The sequence below is a fragment of the Eriocheir sinensis genome, chromosome 2 (genome assembly GCF_024679095.1).
Source record: "Eriocheir sinensis breed Jianghai 21 chromosome 2, ASM2467909v1, whole genome shotgun sequence".
NCBI classification, from domain to species: domain Eukaryota; kingdom Metazoa; phylum Arthropoda; class Malacostraca; order Decapoda; family Varunidae; genus Eriocheir; species Eriocheir sinensis.
The window spans coordinates 19,764,739-19,783,465 of record NC_066510.1 but is presented as its reverse complement, the minus strand read 5'-3'; the positions used below and the strand labels follow the sequence as shown (position 1 = coordinate 19,783,465).

Here is an 18,727-nt window from a genome sequence, read left to right as displayed (position 1 = left end):
AGGAAGAACACATGAACCAGTTGTACAGGAAAAGTAGAAAGTCTACTTTTCCTGTATTGATCCTGCACTGGTCCAGTAGCAAGTCAGGCATCAGTGAATCATTGCCATTTCTTACAAGAAAAATATTCAAAAACATAAAAAAAGATAAACTTATGATTTTTATGTGAAAAACTCATCTTGGGTAATGTATTTTAAACCAGGGGTGTGGAGTCGGATTTTCAAAACTCCGACTCCGACTCCAGTAAATTTAAATGTTGCGACTCCGACTCCGACTCCGACTCCAGTAAATTTAAATGTTGCGACTCCGACTCCGACTCCAGGAAATTTGAAGGTTGCGACTCCGACTCCGACTCCGTTTTTTTTTGTTTTTTTTACAGTATGATATATATATATATATATATATATATATATATATATATATATATATATATATATATATATATATATATATATATATATATATTTTTTTTTTACATGAGGGATGGTGGCCAAGGGAAAAGATTAAAAAAGGACGCTAGTTGCTAAACCCCAAAAAGACGAAAGTTAAAGGAATCAATACTTATATATTTTCGAGTCAATCCGTAATAAAAGTGTACTTGACGATTATATAATTATCATAAATTAATAAAAATTATCTTTATATGTAATAACATGCTGTAATTATTCTTTAAATAAGTAATGGTATTCATGGTTATTGTTCTGCTATAATTATCTGATGTAATAAAAACTTGTGGGATGGAAGTAATATTAAATGTAACTAAATTCTTATTTATTTGATCACAGCGGCACAGCCTTTGAAAAATGTGTATGTGGTTTGATTTTTTTTTTCAAAATGAACTTAAAGTATTAGGTACTGTATCAATTGTTTCACTTAAATTTGAAACTACTTGATAAGGTTTAAAGCTAAGTTAAAGCTGGTACAAGAAAGGAACAAAAAAAGTAAAAGTTAGCTACTTTGCTAAAAAATAACATCCTATACTGCACATGTTGCAGGTAAAGTTGACACAGTAAGGAACAAAAAAGTATAAGTTAGCTACTTTGCAAAAAAATTACATCCTATACTGCACATGTTACAGGTAAAGTTGACACAGTAAAGGAACAAAAAAATATAAGTTAGCTACTTTGCTAAAAAAAAAATACGAGTAACATCCTATACTGCACATATTGCAGGTAAAATTGAAAAAGTAAAGGAACAAAAAGTATAAGTTAGCTACTTTGCTAAAAATTAATTTCTCCCAATTTGTAAGAATCTCCATGAAGTGAAATCTTTACTAAAAAAATTAGCACGTAAAGGAGTCGGAGTCGCTCATATTTTTACCGACTCCGACTCTGACTCCAATTCCGACTCCGACTCCGACTCTGACTCCAATTCCGACTCCGACTCCGACTCCGGCCAAAAGTAGCCGACTCCTCGACTCCTCGACTCCGACTCCACACCCCTGTTTTAAACTATGGTTTTATTTAACACTGGCAAAGTTTAACCCGGTAGCAGCGGGGATCATGTTTCTTAATGTTCCCTCTAAGCGAGAAAAATGAGAAAAAATCATCACTCACACAAACCATTTCATAATATATATCAAAGCATTTGTGATCATTTTATGTATCTTCTATTTTGGGAGGTTTATATCATGGCACAAATTTGGCCTGTTGCTGCTATGCGATAAAGCCACAAATTTGGCCCGTCGCTGCTACCATTACCACCGTTACCATTACTCATCAGACTAAAAATAAAAAATAAAAATAAAATAAAAAATAAATAAATAAATCTTTTCATCTCACATATATAATATGTATCCTCTTCATTGACAGACATTACAAAGCAGTATCCTTGGAAATTCAGCTAAATATTCCTTTCTTCTAAATAGAATACAATCAGATTATTTATGTTGCCATTATTACTCATCAGATTTCTTTCTGAATGGTTCATTATGAATAGCATTATTTCTTAAAACGTACAGTATTAGTTATTTGACATTGAAAAAAGCAGGCAATAATTGTAGCTATATAATTTTTTTTTTGTGCCACCAGCTGCCAGATAACAAAAATTTCATCGACTCATATTGTATGGCCATTTGAGACACTGGTGTTGCCTTATATGCAGAGCTGGGCACTTCCGTACCTCTGTCCGCACCTCCGCTCCTCCGGACCTGCGGACCTTTAAACGAGGTGCGGAGGTCCGAAGTGCGGAAAGTTTTTCAAAAGTGCGGAAGTAACAGGTGCGGAACGGCAGTATTTTAAGTCCGTACCTCCGCACCTGAGGTTTTCAAGGATAAAAAAAATGAAAACGACAAACAGTCCGCGCTCTGCAGTAATACTTCCGGTCGTTCCTCTTTTGAATGATATTAACCGGAATTTTCTGTGTTGCATGTGTACTGAGGTATGATAATTATGATGAGTGTAAAAGTAGTTACTTTACTTCAGGTGGTGGAGATTCTATGCGTTAAAATGACAATAATGATAACAAAAATAATGGTAATAATAATAATAATAATGATAATAATAATGCTGCTGCAGTATTGCCTTGTATTTTTTTTTAAAGTCACGTACTAGATTTTTTCAGCGCGCTTTAATAGTTTTGGAGTGCAGTGCGGAGGTGCGGCAGAACAGTGAAAAATTTTAGGCGGAAGTACAGGTACGGACTATATGTGTTTCGAGGTGCGGAGGAGCGGTACCGGACTACCCGATATCCAGTAACGCGCCCAGCTCTGCTTATATGTATACCACTGGAATGCATTAGAAAAAAATGTGAAGAAAGAGGCAACTGTCCAGAGTGATGTCATTTCTTGGTTTCCATTAGCAGCTACCCCTTCATTTCCTAGAGGGCCTTGCCGGACTCATCTGGCTGGATGCCGAGCAGTTCCTTGGCATACTCTGGGGACTCCTAGAAGTACAGACACAAACACACTGGCTGGATTAATTCTTGTTATAGTAATGCAATGGTACTGATGATGGTGATGGGGGATGATAATGATAGTGATAATATTAAAAAAAAAAAAAAAAAAAAAAAAAAAGGTATTAAAATTTTTTTTTTTTTTTTTTATCATAATCATCAGGAATGGGGTCAACTTCGTATTTGTATTTGCAAATGGAGAGATAAACTAAAGTCACAGTGTCCGAGCCTAAGGTGTGCATTATTGTGCTCAAGAAACCTGCTGTCACATGGCATATCTGATTTCGTGGATAATTAAGATAGCCTAAACACAGTGGTGGGCACCACTAACCGAAAAGTTAGCTTTGCTAACTGGTAATCCACTAACTAAAAAGTTAGCTTCACTCATGCTAAACAGCTAAACTGATGAAGAAATTAGTGGAAGCTAACGCTAACCGCTAACTTTTGTTGGAAATGGAAGATGCATTACCCTAAAATATCAAAAAGTTTCCCTAATAATTGTGCAATTACCCTACTTTAAGGTGTAATTTACCCCAAAGTGGAAGCCTTGGAATTATTGCACCATGTGGCTCAACTGGTGCTGTGTCTGCCCACAATGGACAGGAACAAACCTGTATGAATCTTTTAGTGGACTTAAAAGTTAGTGGAGGAACTACATTTAGCAGAAGCTAATTGGTTCACTAACTGTTTCCAAAGTTAGCGAAAATGCGAATCAGCAAACGAAAAAGTTAGCTTCGCTAATTAGCGGTTAGCGGAACCGTGCCCACCATTGCCTAAACATAGGAAAGAGTTGTCTGTAGCAATAATATGCAGGCAACAATGACAAATACTATCAACTACATACACTCAATTTTGAGTTTCAAATTACATATTAATAATGTTGCAGACAGCTGTTTTGTTATACTTTTCTCCACAGAGGGCCATGCCAGAGCTACTTAATGATTATAATCAGCAACCTTATAAATTAACAAAACAGCTGTCTGCAAACCTGAGACTCGAATGCTGCAACTATAGTATATTTGAATTTTATCATATTTAAACCTCATGGTGCTTGTCTGAAGATATGCGAACTGGGGTATTGTTACGCCAAGTACCATGTCCCTATATAATTATATGGACTCACTGAAAACAGTTCATAATACTGAAAATAGTTCATCCATCCATTTCATATTCAAATCCACAAGTAGCCCTCCTTTTAAACTTCCTACCATTTCCCCGTTCCGTCCCACTGCCCAAGCACCATGTGCTCTAAAACTACCAAATGACCTCAAAATAAGAAAAAAAGGAAATGAAGTACAGGTAGTCCTAGAGTTACAACAAGGATTGGGACTGACAGATCGGTTTAAGTCGATTTGGTCATAAGTCGAACTTTAAATAGAAAAATACAATAAAATATTATTCAAATGTCCCGCTGTGGATAGAGCACCGTTTCTGCTACTCCCACCCTTCCCTCTACAATGCCTCTGTCCTCACGTGCTCGCTGCCTCTGTCCTCATGTGCTTGCTGCCTCTCCCAAGTCTATGTTTGGTTGACCCTTTAGCCACACAACATTGAGCAACGTTCCAGATCGTTGTGTAAAATAAGTGTCTTAACGTCTCTTCCCCCCTTCCTCCTGCCTTCACCAGCAGCGGGCAGTGGCTGGAGGTCACGACAGGCTAGAGAAATTTTAGGATTGCCACCTGATCCTTAAAATATGGATTCGTTCTGTATTGGAGAATGGGATGTTGCGTTCCTTTTTTTTCTTTTTTTATATAGCTCAAGGTGGCAACTGTAACGGAGACTCTATTCCCATTGTTTTCCGCTTTGACCACTCGTCTTGCAGCGAACAAAGGGAACCCACGCTAATGTCTTAGACTTGCACAAAGAGACACGACAGTCCTCGTTGAAAGACCGACTTGGTCGCCTAGGCTGACGTCAGCTGATAGTCAGTCCATTGGCATCCTCCCCTCTCCTTCATGAGCTGTCACCCGACAAGGGCCTGCGGTCCCTCCTCAGAGGAATGTAAGCGCTTGACCCTGACAGCCTCCATACAGTCCATGTTCCCACCCTTGAGTTGTAAAAAAAAACAAAAAAAAAAAAAAAAACAGGATGCTCATATACACTTGTAAGGCAAGACATCTTTTGAGATTTTTTTTGTTCGTAAATCAAAGCACTCATAAACTAAGGCACTCGTAAACCGAGGTATGAATATCTTATTTATGTGCATCTCAGGTGTATCTAGTATTATGATTCCTAAGTCTTTTTCTTCATTCACTGTGTTGATGATTGTCCCTCCCATCCTATACAGTCCACACGGTCTATTTTTCCTTTTTTCCCGTTTTCATTGTCTAACATTTCTTTTTCGTTAAACTCCATTTCCCATTTTTTTACTCCATTCATGTATCTTATCTAAATCTTCCTGCAGTTTATTACAATCATCATCATCTCTTATTTTTCTAAGCAGTTTGGCATCATCTGCAACATACTCATGTAACTTTTCTTTTTCTGGCATATCATTTATATATACATATTTAAAAACACTGATCCCTGCAGCACTTCACTTGTGACCTTTCTCCAGTCTGAATTTTCATCTTTCAACATGGTTCTCATTTCTCTGTTTGCTAGGTAATTTTTCATCCACTGTCATTTTTCTCCCTAATCCTCCTCTACGTTCTAGTTTCCATAGTAATTTTTTATGTGGAACTTTATCGAATGCCTTTTTAGGTCCAAAAATATGCAGGCTGCACATCCGTCTCTCTCCTGACTGACTATATCTATTACTCTTGAATAAAAACATACTAGATTTGTGATACAAGATGTACTTTGTCTGAATCCAAATTGGCTTTCATTTTTTATCTTTTATTTTTCCAGACAGTCCACCCATTGTCTTTTAATTACCTCCTAATACAGTTTGCACATTACACTTGTTAGAGAAACTGGTCTGTAGTTCAGTGGCTCTTGTTTATTTCTGCTCTTGTATAATGGGACCAAATGTGCCCTCTTCCACAGCACTGGGACTTCTTCAGTCTTGATCAAACAACTTATTATGTCATGAATTGGTTCTATCATCTGTTCACTGCACTCTTTCAGTACCTACTTGGCCTGATATTTCATCAGGACCCATTGCCTTCTTGACATCGTGATTTTTGTAGCACCAGTATCTCTTCTTTATCCACTGTTTTTGATTTCCATTCTTTTGACACTTTTCTCCTTATCCCTCTCTTCAAACTGTCTCTTGGGTAAATATTATCTGAAAGTTTTCATTAAATATTTCACAGATTTTCTTTAAATTCTCATAGACTTGGTCACCCACTTTGATCGTATTCACAGCTCCTTTTTTCCTTAATTTCTGATTTATGTTGATAAAAAAGCTTTCGGGCCTCCTTACATTTTTCTATTATATATTTTTCATCCTTTTTTCTTCTTCTTCTCTCCTCACTTTGGTGTAATCATTTCTAGCTTTTCTACAGCTTTCCCTGTTTATGGCATTTCTTCTCCTTTTTAAGTTTCTCCATGTTTTATCTTTCTTTTTCTTTGCTTCCAGACATCTTATTATTAAACCACTCTTTTTCCCTCTTTTCATAAACACATGGCATGGTACCCCTTTCCTATACCTTCATTATAAATTTTAAGGAAGTCATATTTTTCTAGTACTTTTCTCAGCTTTTATTATTTCTGACTAGTAATTACTGCTATCAGAAAAAGCTCGCTAATGATTATACCTCGGGTGTACTAAGTGCACGGGAATCATGCATTCATTAATCATGTTAATGGTGATGATATTACTATAGTCTGTTCACTTAAGCTAGATTCCTGGTGCCTAGGCAGGTTGGTAAGCTTGCAGCTGATTGGCTGCACCGCTCTCCCTCTAACACTCATGTCGAACCACATCTTGCATGCTCTAGTGCGACATGCTTCTATATTATATGCCATAGCTCACCTCATATATGAGCTAGCCAGTTTTGGTTGACACCATCAGACTCAGCAGTGACTGTAGAATCAAGATGTATTGTAAAAACTCGACAAAACAAAAAAGAAAATGGTATTACGATGAGTTGAACTGTGAAGATGTTAAAAAAATATTTATAACATGTTTTAATTATGCTCACTATTTTCAACAGTTGTTCATTGACTGCAGAAATATACAATTACGGTACGTAGGAAAATCTCTCGTGAACACGATAGTGTGATCAGAATGCAGATAAAGCTCCACATATTGAAAACACAGGGTTATTTATAGCAACATGTCACTTGCTGCAACCATAACGTCGTGTGCGACACTCGTTTTTTTTAACATCATCATTCAACATGTCTCGCGCGCCGTGATGGTTGGGGCGAGTGAAATGTTGCTATAAATAAATGAGTTTTCAATACGTGGAGCTTTAACTGAATTCTGATCACACTATCGTGAGATTTTCTTACGTAATGAAATAATATATTTCTGCAATCAATGAACAACTGTTGAAAATAGTGAGCATAAGTAAAACATGTTATAAACATTTTTTTAACATCCTCACAGTTCAACTCATCATAATACCATTTTCTTATTTGTTTTGTTGAGTTTTTAAAATACATCTTGATTCTACGGTCACTGCTGAGTCTGATGGTGTCAACCAAAACTGGCTATCTCGTATGTGAGGTGAGCTATGGCATTTAATAAAGAAACATGCCTCACTCGAGCAAGCAAGATGTGGTCCAACATGAGTGTTAGCGGGAGAGCGGAGCAGCCAATCAGCTACAAGCTTACCAACCTGCCTAGGCACCAGGAATCTAGCTTAAGTGAACAGACTATAGTATTGTTACTTCTACTATTACTATTACTACTACTGTTGCTGCTACTACTATGACAATTACTACTTATTATTACTTTTCAGGGTTGTTATGATTTAAATAATTTAAGTTTAACTGATTTTAATCATAGTAAAAAAATCTTTATTTAAATCAAGGTGAATTTTTTCACTATTAAGCTCATCATTTCTTGTTCCACTGAAGTTAATATGTAGCTATATATTGTAGGAAGGTAAATTCATCCACAAGGATATAGGGCATCATCCATTTTTTTTTATAAAAATGATGGTATTCCATGCTTCTGTAATGATTTACCTTTCTACATTTTCTTCCAACTATCACTGCACCACTTAAAACACATTATTTTGGCAAAAATGTTGTGGAATCACTCTCACTCCTTACATGGTGTCAGTATTTAGTAATGGATGTTCCTAAGCAGTTGGTTATAGCTGTTGACAAGATTTTTTTCAAGCTATGGTTTTGTGTACTCAAAAATTGGAACCACTTAAGTAAGGAAATGGCATCTAACCCAATGACTAGTCACAGGCATTCCAATTAAAACACAAGATCGTAAGGAGTTTGCAAGAGGCCAGTTGGCCTGTACAAGGCAGCTCCTGCTACACATGGTTTCACTTTTTTCTACAAGATGAGATGTAGGTATCTGTGTTTACTTTAGAAATCACATTTTTCAATTTTGTGATTAAAAAAACATTTTATTTTTTACCTTTCCCAGATAGGTTATTCTCGATAGTTTTCATGAATATATAGCTACCTAAAAAGCCGATGATTGAACTTCGTTTTATCTTATTTACTTTAAAGGGACAGTATTCTAATCAATAAAATAAAATTAAAACACTAGATCAAAACAAGTTTTTCTAGTTTTCATACGATCATGATTTTTCAGTAAATCTTAGGAACAGCGGCTCCTAGCGGGTGCGCGTTTAGGGCATGGTGTGGTGGCAATTACAACATTTCTAGCACGTACGATGGGGTTTTGACAAGCGGACAGGCGTGTTTATGTCACAAGGCGTGTATTTTTCTGCGCGGGCTCTTCCCTTTCTTCACTCCAGAGCTCGCAGTCTCATCACCCATCGACTTAGAAGAAATCGTGAGGCCAGCATGGAAAAATACACCCCTTGTGACATAAACATGCCTGTCCGCTTGTCGAAACCCCGTCGTACATGCTGGAAATGTTGTAATTACCACCACACCTTGCCCTAAACGCGCACCCGCCTGGAGCCTGGACGCCTAAGATTTACCGATTTTTCCAATCCTGTTACTATTTCTACTATGACTGCTATCAACAACAACAGGTAATAATAGTAATAACAGCTTATGTAGATATTGAGGAATCAGTACCCTACCTATTATTATTATCATTATTACAGTAAGGTGTCCTTAACATTGATATGCATGCATCTTACGTAGGTACGGTTTGTTAAAGGTGCTCACCCAGGGCTGTGTCAGAAGCTTTTGGTCAAGGATCTCTGAGCAAGTATAGATGTCACGATATGGCAGGACTGCCGCTGCCTCATCCTCTAAACTGAATTCATGTGTTTGGAGCCCTTCTTGTCGGTCTGGGGCGGGAAGCTCCTCCTCCTCCTCCTCGTCTTGGGGGTCTGAGCATGGCTCTGGGTCGGGTAGCTCTTCCTCCTCGTTTTGGTGGAGCGGTTCCCCATTGGACTGGTAAATGTTGCTTATCTTGTCAGATTCATAAGGACTGTCTTCTACCGTGAGTTCGTCTTTATGGAATGTGAGCTGCATGTCATCTGTAATGGACCGTATTAGCTATCCGGCAGTGACTCGGAGACAAGTACTGCTTTGACCTAACTCGGTTCCTCTTTCCTATTTCGGGAAAAAAATAATACTGGCTGTCGTTTGGAGCCAAACGTCCAAAGGTGGTACCTGCTGGTAGAAAAAAAGGTAATTGTGGAGATTAACTACGCGCCTCCAAAATATGATATTACGCCTCCATATTATACTTATGGGACGAAATACATGTCCCTTAACAATAATATGAAGGTGGAAAAACTTAAAAGTAAAGAAAAAGTGGTAAAGGTAGTGAAAAGGCATATTATACATACATGCGCTGTTTTGGCGTCGGCGGCGGTGGCAGTGTTGCCAACGATCCGGTTATCGATGGTACGCTAAGTTAGCGATGGTATGTTTAGTTAGCGATTAGCCCACGCATGTGAGACCAGCCCCAAAGGGTTTTGTGAAGGTTTGGGCCAGGTATAGTATTAGGTAAAGGTGCGTGTTCTAAAAAAATAAAATAAATAAATAAACACGCGTGGTGGACCTGGTCTCACATGTGTGGGCTAATGGCTAACTATACGTACTATCGCTGACCGGATCGTTGGCAACACTGCCACCGCCACCGACCCTAAACAGCACGCGTATGTATAATATGCCTTTTCACTACCTTTACCACTTTTTCTTTACTTTTCAGTTTTCCCGCCTTCATATTATGGTTAAGGGACATGTATTTCGTCCCTTAACCATTTCATGGCTAAATGCTCGCGGCGAGCGTTAGGCGTATTTTTGCTGGTGGTGCTAAACGCTCGCTGCGAGCTCCAGCCACACTCAAATCTCCCGCGTATGAGAGTGTTCCAACAATATTTCTCACAACACAGCATTGCCAATTGAGTGTATTCTCCACTAAATTTGGTGGAAAATCATGTCAGCCCAGAATGGAAAATCTACGGACGCGCAACTGGTGGATGTTAATTGTTGTCCAATATAATGACATTTTTGCATAGCTTCACCTATCACATGACTGATATTATGACCAAATAGTTGTAAATTTAGCAGCTGGCAATGCTGCCCTGCCAGCACCCCATCATCAAGAGATCTACAGTAGTTGCCTTACGGCTGACCATCGCGCACGTATAAATGTACGTCTTCACAGGCAACACTCCCTGAACGTGCCTGTACTTTCGCAGGAGAGGCTTACATTACCAAATCATATAGATCTTGGCCTCCTCTTTCCAATGGTGTTTTTTGTTTTTTTAGCTGTGATGAATATTTTTTGAGATACAGAGGTTAAAAGAGCGAGCACTAACGTCACTTGCTGGTGGTGCTAAAAGCTTGCTGCAAGCGCCAGTCACACTCACAGCAAAAAACACCCCTTGAACGTGCCTCTGCATTCGCAGGAGAGGCTTACATAACCGAATCTTATAGATCTTGGCCTCCTCTTTCCAATGGTGTTTTTGTTTTGTAGCTGTGATGAATAGTTTTTGAGATACAGCAGTTAAAAGAGATCCCTTTCCCCCGCTGGGGTGCCTGAGTGCTCCTGAGGGGGTAGTCTCATTGCGAGCACTTAGCAATGAAAGGGTTAAGTATAATATGGAGGCGTATTATCGTATTTTGGAGGCTTGGTCTTGGTTTGGGAGGTAGTTGTCCCTTTTGGATCCAACTACAGCCTTTGTAACGGCTTACTCCCTCAGGGCCAACACCCTGAAAATCCAAAATTAAAATACGTATAACCATTTGAAAGAGCCTGTAGAGGTACAGATGGGGACACGTACAGGAGTCCACTCTATCCGGTGCGCACTGCCCAGGCTCTCTCCAGGAATTCCTTAACCCCCTCTATTGTTCTTCTGGTCACTGTCTGCAGTGTACTCAGACCTAGCAAGAATTCTATCACCCTTTCTACATTCCCCTCTAGCATCCTATTCCATACTTCTGTTCCTATTTCCTGTGTTATTATTTCTACCAAACTCTGCCTATCCCTATTATACCTACACACTCTTGTAGCCTATGTTTTACTGTCTCGTCAACCTCCCTTCACACATACGGCATACCTTGTTTCCCCCATTTGCCCACCTATATGTCCTACTATTCACCTACAAGGATTTAGTCCTGGCCTTGAAAAGCAACACACCCTCCAGGCTACCATCGTAGAAGGCTTCACACTTGGGTTTGGCCTTCAACTTGTACCATTCTAGAGAACTCTTTGCCCCCACCCTTTGGCTCCAGTCTACCCTGCCCCTCTCCTGAACTCTGTCATTCACTCTACGCTTCACTTCTTTCTCCTCCCCCCCTACCATCATCTCCGAGAGTGTGAAGCCCTCCAGCCCACATCTCTTCTCCCAGCGTATGCTAGACTTGTTCCACTTCGTCCCCTGTCCCGCCCACTCATATACCTTGCGCACCCACCTATTCTCACTCATCTTTTTTAGCCTGACTTTGTACCCTAAAACTGCTTTACCTATTCTTTCCTCAAAGGTGCTCCAGCCTACTTCCCCTCTCACTGCATCTACCGCCGCATACCTATTGGCACCCAGAGCCAGCCTGGCTACTCTGTTCTGTACTACCTCTAGCTTATCTAGCTTTTTGACTGTCCACCTCATGCATTCTAGGCCATACATGAGGCCTGGTACTGCCATGCCCTTCCATATTCCCCTAACTACCTCATATCTGTTAGCTCTACATCTAGCCTTACTTCCTAGCCTTCCTACCCACTGATTTGCCCTAGAAATTCTATTCTGTTTGGTCCTATCAGTTCCATTCTCATCAACTATGATCCCTAGGTACTTGTATGAACTCGTACGGCCTATGTTCATCTCTCCTAGTGCCCAGGTCCTTCCCTCGTCCATAGCCTCAGCATTTACTACTACTACCTGACTCTTCTCACTACTAAACTTCATATCAAAGTCCCTCCCATACTGTGCTACTACATCCAACATTTGTTGTAATTCCTCACTATCCTAACTCATGAGCACAATGTCATCTGCATACATGAGACATCCTTACTGTTCACTCCCCACCCTTATCCCATAACCCGATGCCCTCAACCTCTCTGCCAGCTCCTTTGTGTACAGCCCAAACAGTAGCGGGGACAGCACACACCCTTGCCTAACCCCTCTATGGCTGTTGACCCACTCTTCTCTATATCCCCTAGGTTATATACTGCCCATGTGTTCTCATACATACTATCTATTATCCCTACTACCCTCTCACTCACTCCTATTCTAGTCAACAATCGACTTAAGACCCCTATCTACCCTATCATACAGTTTTTCTATGTCAAGGAAAGCAAGGTATACCTTTCCTCCCGTTCCTTTAATTCTTTCAATCACCGTGTTAACTACAAACATGTTGTCCTCCCCCCTTCTGTCCTTACGAAAACCATTCTGTTCCTCCCCCATTACCCTGTTTCTTTCGCAGCATTTACTCATCCTATCACTAAGTAGACCACTGAAAATCTTTCCTATTGTGTCTGTGACAGCTATGGCCTATAGTTTTTTAACTCTTTCCTACTCTTGTGCCCCCCTTTGTGTAGCAGAGTCACCCTACCTTTGCTCCATTTTCCCGGTACTTTTCCCTCCAACCAAATCTTTCTAAACAACCTATACAGCCCCTCTATTACACCTGGCCCTCCTTCTTTATAGAATTCATTAGGAATCCCATCCCTCCCTGTTGCTTTCCTAGCCTTGAGTTTCTTTACATATTCCCTGATCTCTTCCCTATTGAAGCAATCCCCCATATCCTCAAATATTTTCCTGCTAGATTCCAAGTGCACCTCCCCTAACTCAACAGGAACAGACATGCCCCCTATCTCCTCCCAGAAGTTTTTGATTTCCCTTTTTATGGTAAAGTTCTACTTTCTTCCCAGTCTCACAGCGGTACTTCTCACACTTCTCATCGGTTAGATCTCATTATTCTACGCATTTTGAACCCCATTTATATGCGTCGCAAACTGCTAGTAACGCCGCTAGCGATTTTTTAAAAGTTAGCGAGTTTTTGCGGCCGCCTCGGGGCGCAATGGAGGGAGCTGGGAGGAAGAGCGTGACATCCTCACGTGTTGACATTTCACGGGTAACTATAGTCGGTCCAAATTAGCTTGGCCAATTTGCACCGAGAAGCCCCTCCCCCATTCTGGCTAAGCTCCGCCCCCCTTCCACCTGATTGGCTGTTGATAACATCATAGATTGTATCAAAGACACGTATCAAATATATATGATTGAGATAATCTAGCTTCTTTCATAATTAAAAAATATTCGAAACTTAATTGAATAACGACACTCTACTTAAACAATCAATGATATCACCTAAGAAACAAAGTACAATCATAATACAGCAAGTTTTCAAGGGAGAACGGGCCCTGCGAAACGAGCACTGAAGGCGATGATAATAGGCTACCTATAAAGTAATGCACACTTTCCGTCATTATTTCCTACATAGCTCATTCACATAGACATACCAAATAAAATCACATAAAAAAATATATTCTATAATAACTGAATACAGGTAGGAATCATTGTATTAAGGAATAAGATATGTATCTGTGGCTTGGAGCGACGGGTAGGCTACGTATGTACGCTCAGCGCAACAGCCACAGATACGAAACTTATTCCTCAATACAATGATTCCTACTTTAAACTACTGTAGAATATAATTGTTTAAGTAGTGTCGTTATTCAATTAGTTTCGAATATTTTTTAATCATGAAAGAAGCTAGATTATCTCAATCATATATATTTGATAAGTGTCTTTGATACAATCTATGATGTCATCAACAGCCAATCAGGTGAAAGGGGGGCGGAGCTTAGCCAGAATGGGGGAGGGGCCTCTCGGTGCAAATTGGCCCTAATTTGGACCGACTTTAACACTGAGCCGCTGAGTGCCGTTGAGCGTCAGCATAGCTGGGCACGGTAACAGAAAACCTTATTCCCGATTACTGATAACTGATAATGGAAAACCTTATCGGTGATAACCGATATTCGTTAACTGGAGACACAAATATAGGCGATAACTGATAACCGATACCGATATAAATCCACAATTCTGATACTAGCTAGCGATAAGTCTGATAGGCGAAAACGATACTATATTGATATTTCAAATAAAAAAACAAAGATGAATTCAAATTTTCATTATTTGTATTTTAGAAAACTTACAAAACCTGAAAACCATACGTTGACACGTACCTATGGACGGTAATACTAGAAACGCCTGAGTCGGTGTTGTGTTATTTGGTGTCCCACCGTCAAAAGCTGGCGTTTTTTGCTTACAAACACTGGTCTCTTGTGAACTGCGCATGCTCCGACCAGTAAGCGTAGACCTGTACAGTCTTACAAAGATTTTTAACCGTAATTAAGAGTTGCTGGAAGGCTGAATCAGACATACAGTACCGCTACCACCATCCCCGCTGTTTCTAGAACGACACTCTGTACGAGTTGTATTTATATGTACAGAGTGTCGTTCTAGAAACAGCGAGTATGGTGGTACTGTATGTCTGATTCAGCCTTCCAGCAACTACTCTTAATGTGTTAAAATGCCTTGTGAGACTGTACAGGGCTAAGCTTACTGGTCTGAACATGCGCAGTTCACGAGACCAGTGTTTGTAAACAAAAGCGCCAGCTTTTGATAATGGGACACCAAATAACACAACACCGGGTGCCTTCAATACCATGGCATGCTCACAAAGGAATATGGAATATCAAATTTGGGGCAGTGAATAATCATTTTTGGGGCAAAGCTTAATGATTTTTCTCTTTGATATATTGATTTTTGAGTAACATAAAAAAATAAGCTAGTGTTTTAATGTTGATGATCTAAGTATGAAATCTCTTCACCGAAGATATTTCATACCCCGAAGTTTTTTCACACTACACCGGGCGCCCGGGCCACGTGTAGGGAGGAAGCAACGCTTTTTTTTCTGAGGTGGAAAAAAGTAGCGATTATCGCTAGTTTGGTTACAAAAGTAACTATGATACCGATATATATTTAAATAAGTAGCGGATGGCCGATAACCCGATTTTGTTATCAGCAATAAAGTATCGCAATAACTTATCGCGATAACGCCCAGCTATGAGCGTCGGTGCCGCCGCCGCCACCGCAAAATAGTTCGCGGCACGGCAGCCGTTGGTCTGCGTGTTCTAAAAAAAAAATAATAATAATAACCACGCGTGGTAGACCTGGTCTGATATGCGTGGGCTAATCGCTAACCTAGCGTACCATCGGTAACCAAGCGTTTGTAGAAAAGATATATGAAGACCTAGTGATGTTTCATAAGGTAGGTAATGAATGCGAGCTATTTTACGGCGGTGGCGGCGGCACCGACGCGTCGACCGACGCCCCGAGGCGGCCGCAAAAAACTCACTAACTTTTCAAAAATCGCTAGCGGCGTTTCTAACAGCTTGCGACGCACATAAATGGGGTTCAAAATTCGTAGAATAATGAGATCTAACCGATGGGATGTGTGAGAAGTGTGAGAAGAGACGGGGAACAAAGTATTCCAGTCCCCCCCATGACGCCGAGGCGGCCGCAAAAAACTCACTAAATTTTCAAAAATCGCTAGCGGCGTTTCTAACAGTTTGCGGCGCACATAAATGGGGTTCATAATGTATAGAATAATGAGATCTAATCGATGGGAAGTGTGAAAAGTACCGCTGTGAGACTGGGAAGAAAGTAGAATAATACCCTTTTTATTTCTTCTGGCCCTTTCACTACTCTGTTTCCCACTACTATTTCTTGTACGTTGGGCTGTTCCCTATATTCCTCCTCCCTCAGGAAGGCATACCAGTCTCTTCCCCCCCTCTTCTCCCTGAGTTCCTCAACTATCTCCCTCTCAGTCTCTGCCCTCGCCTTCCTAATGAGTCGTTTTACCTCCCTTTGCTTGTTCCTATACTGCTGCCAAGTGTTTTCATATTCTACTCTACCTGCATCACCATTCATTTCCTTCCTTAATCTCCTGGTTCTCTTATTCAGCTCCTTTCTCTCTTTCCTTGCCTTTTCTACGTCTTCGTTCCACCACCTCTTTCCTTGTTTCCTACCCCTTCCTATCTCAGGTATTCCTAACCTCTTCTTGGCTGTCTCATTTACTATCCTTCACATCCTGTCATTCGTTTCATCCACACTACCATCCGCTCCCCATTCTACACCTGTTAGGTCTCTTCTAAAGGCCTCCCAGTCACCCCCTCTCATGTTCCAGAGGCAGTCTTTATTCCTGTTTCCCCCCTCCTCCCTCTGGCCCTGGCTAACACAATTTAAGACCATCATATTGTGATCGCTTACTATGTCTATGAGCCACTCCTAGTCTATCCATATATCCCTAACCATCCTCCTAGCCTTCTCATTTACAAGGATATAATCTATAGCTGACTCCCTTCCCCTTTCTGCCCAGGTTACCCTTCCCTCCGCTATGGTTTAATTTAATATTTCTACGTCATACTCCTCCACGAACACTAATAACAATGTCCCATTTCTATTCATCTCCTCTCCTAGGATACCAATATGTCCATTCATGTCTCCCATGACAATTACTTGCTCATGTCTATTTTCTGCTATTACCCTCTACCCTCTCATACTTCCTTTCGTTCTCTACCCTTGCACCCGTCCCTTCCACTGCCATGTAGAACACTACTATGATTAGGTGCTCCAACCTATCCTTGTCCCTGTACCCTATTCTCACTGCTAGAATATCCTCGCTTGCCTCGCTGTTACCCACATCTAGTTCCTCAAAAGTTAAGCCCGAGTCCCGTTTTATAAATAAACCTACTCCCCCACCTTTCTTTGGGTTTTTACTCCTTCCCTTGGCTATAAAATTGTAGTCCCCTGACCTGACTTCTAGTCTTTCCCTCAGCTGGGTCTCGGTAACCCCCACCACATGGAAGTCCCACTCCCTCAATTCCTTAGTCATGTCCTCTAACTTCCCTACTCCCCATCCCCTAACATTTAGGCATCCCAGATGCCTCCCATGCACCCTTGCCTCCCTCCCCTTCTGTCCCTGCCCTACACCGCTATGTTTTTTGTTCCCCTTAGGTTTGCCCTTACCCTTTTGAGGTCTAGTTTACCTGCCGGAGACCCTCCAGCAAGTTGCTGAATCTATCCACCCCCTTCCTGCTAAGGTGCACTCCATCCATTGCAAACAGCTCCCCCCGTCCCCAGAAGCACTCCCACCCGTCTAGAAACTGATCCCCCATGCCCTCACACAGGGCCTTTACCCTGCGGTTCAGGCCCATGACCCGCGAGGCCCACTCCCCCCCCACACCTGGCCTTAGGCAGCACACCGGACAGGATGAATCTCTTGTCACCCTCCCTCAACCCACCAAGGAGTTCCCTGTACCTCCTGAGCAGCTCCTCCGACCTCACCCTGCCCACGGCGTATTGAATCTCCACAATTACCGAAAAAAAAAATGTATTTACCCTTTGCTGGTAAAGTTTTAAGGTTTGCGTCAGTGTGTGGTGTGACCACTGAGGGGCGAATGTGCCGCGGACCACAGCTTGGGAGGTTTCGTATTTTTTCGCCCAGGGCTTTATTTTGCTCTCCAGCAGCTTAAAATTATTTAACCTGCTGTTAAACAATTGTTAGTAGCTATTTTGACTTCTGGTCTTAAGATAAGTGATTTACCGACGCCCTCTTGCTTATCTGAAGACCGGAAGTCAAAATAGCTACAGGTACTTAAACTAACAATTATTTAACAGCAAGTTAAATCATTCTTAAGTTGCTGGAGAGCAAAATAAAGCCCTGGGCGAAAAAATGCGAAACCTCCCAAGCTGTGTTTTGGCTGTTTGGGCCGCTCAGGAGACTGCGGCCCACGGCACATTCGCCCCTCAGTGGTCACACACACCACACACAGAAGCAAACCTTAAAACGTTACCAGCAAAGGGTAAATACATTTTTTTTCTACCAGCAGGTACCACGTTTGGACATTTGGCTCCAAACGAAAGCCAGTATTATTTTTTTCCGAAATAGAAAAGAGGAACCGAGATAAGACAAAACAGTACTTGTCTCCGAGTCGCCGCCGGATACGGCAGGTCTCTGTTCTGTATATTCATATACACTCACTTTAAGGCACGGCCTTCATAAGATATAGTCTAGGAACTTTGAGCAAGGCACGTGTATAGCTGGCAGCAACTGAGCGGATCCACAACCCTACATCTCGTACACAACACTGATCACTGAGCAGTGACCGACTAAAGAGCTGAGAAGGGGACAAGGGGTCGAGACCACCGTTGCCAGATTGTCGTACTCAGAGCACAGTATTTACCGGTTTCTGACGCCTAACTATTGCCAAGAAACAACAGGAATTAACTATTTTAACGATAATTTTAAGTGAATCTC

At 41.0% G+C, this 18,727-nt stretch overlaps 2 long non-coding RNA genes across 2 annotated transcripts; one reads left to right on the top strand and one right to left on the bottom strand.

Annotated features, from left to right (window-relative positions):
* The first annotated feature begins 409 nt into the window (after positions 1-409).
* Positions 410-1,639, top strand: LOC127001123 (uncharacterized). Its single transcript, XR_007754732.1, has 2 exons — positions 410-993; positions 1,077-1,639. It is a non-coding gene; the product is annotated as an uncharacterized LOC127001123 (long non-coding RNA).
* Positions 1,640-2,615: 976 nt separating this feature from the next.
* LOC127001117 (uncharacterized) lies at positions 2,616-18,619 on the bottom strand. Its single transcript, XR_007754728.1, has 3 exons — positions 18,452-18,619; positions 9,110-9,426; positions 2,616-2,881 (listed from the first exon to the last, which is right to left on the bottom strand). It is a non-coding gene; the product is annotated as an uncharacterized LOC127001117 (long non-coding RNA).
* Positions 18,620-18,727: the final 108 nt, after the last annotated feature.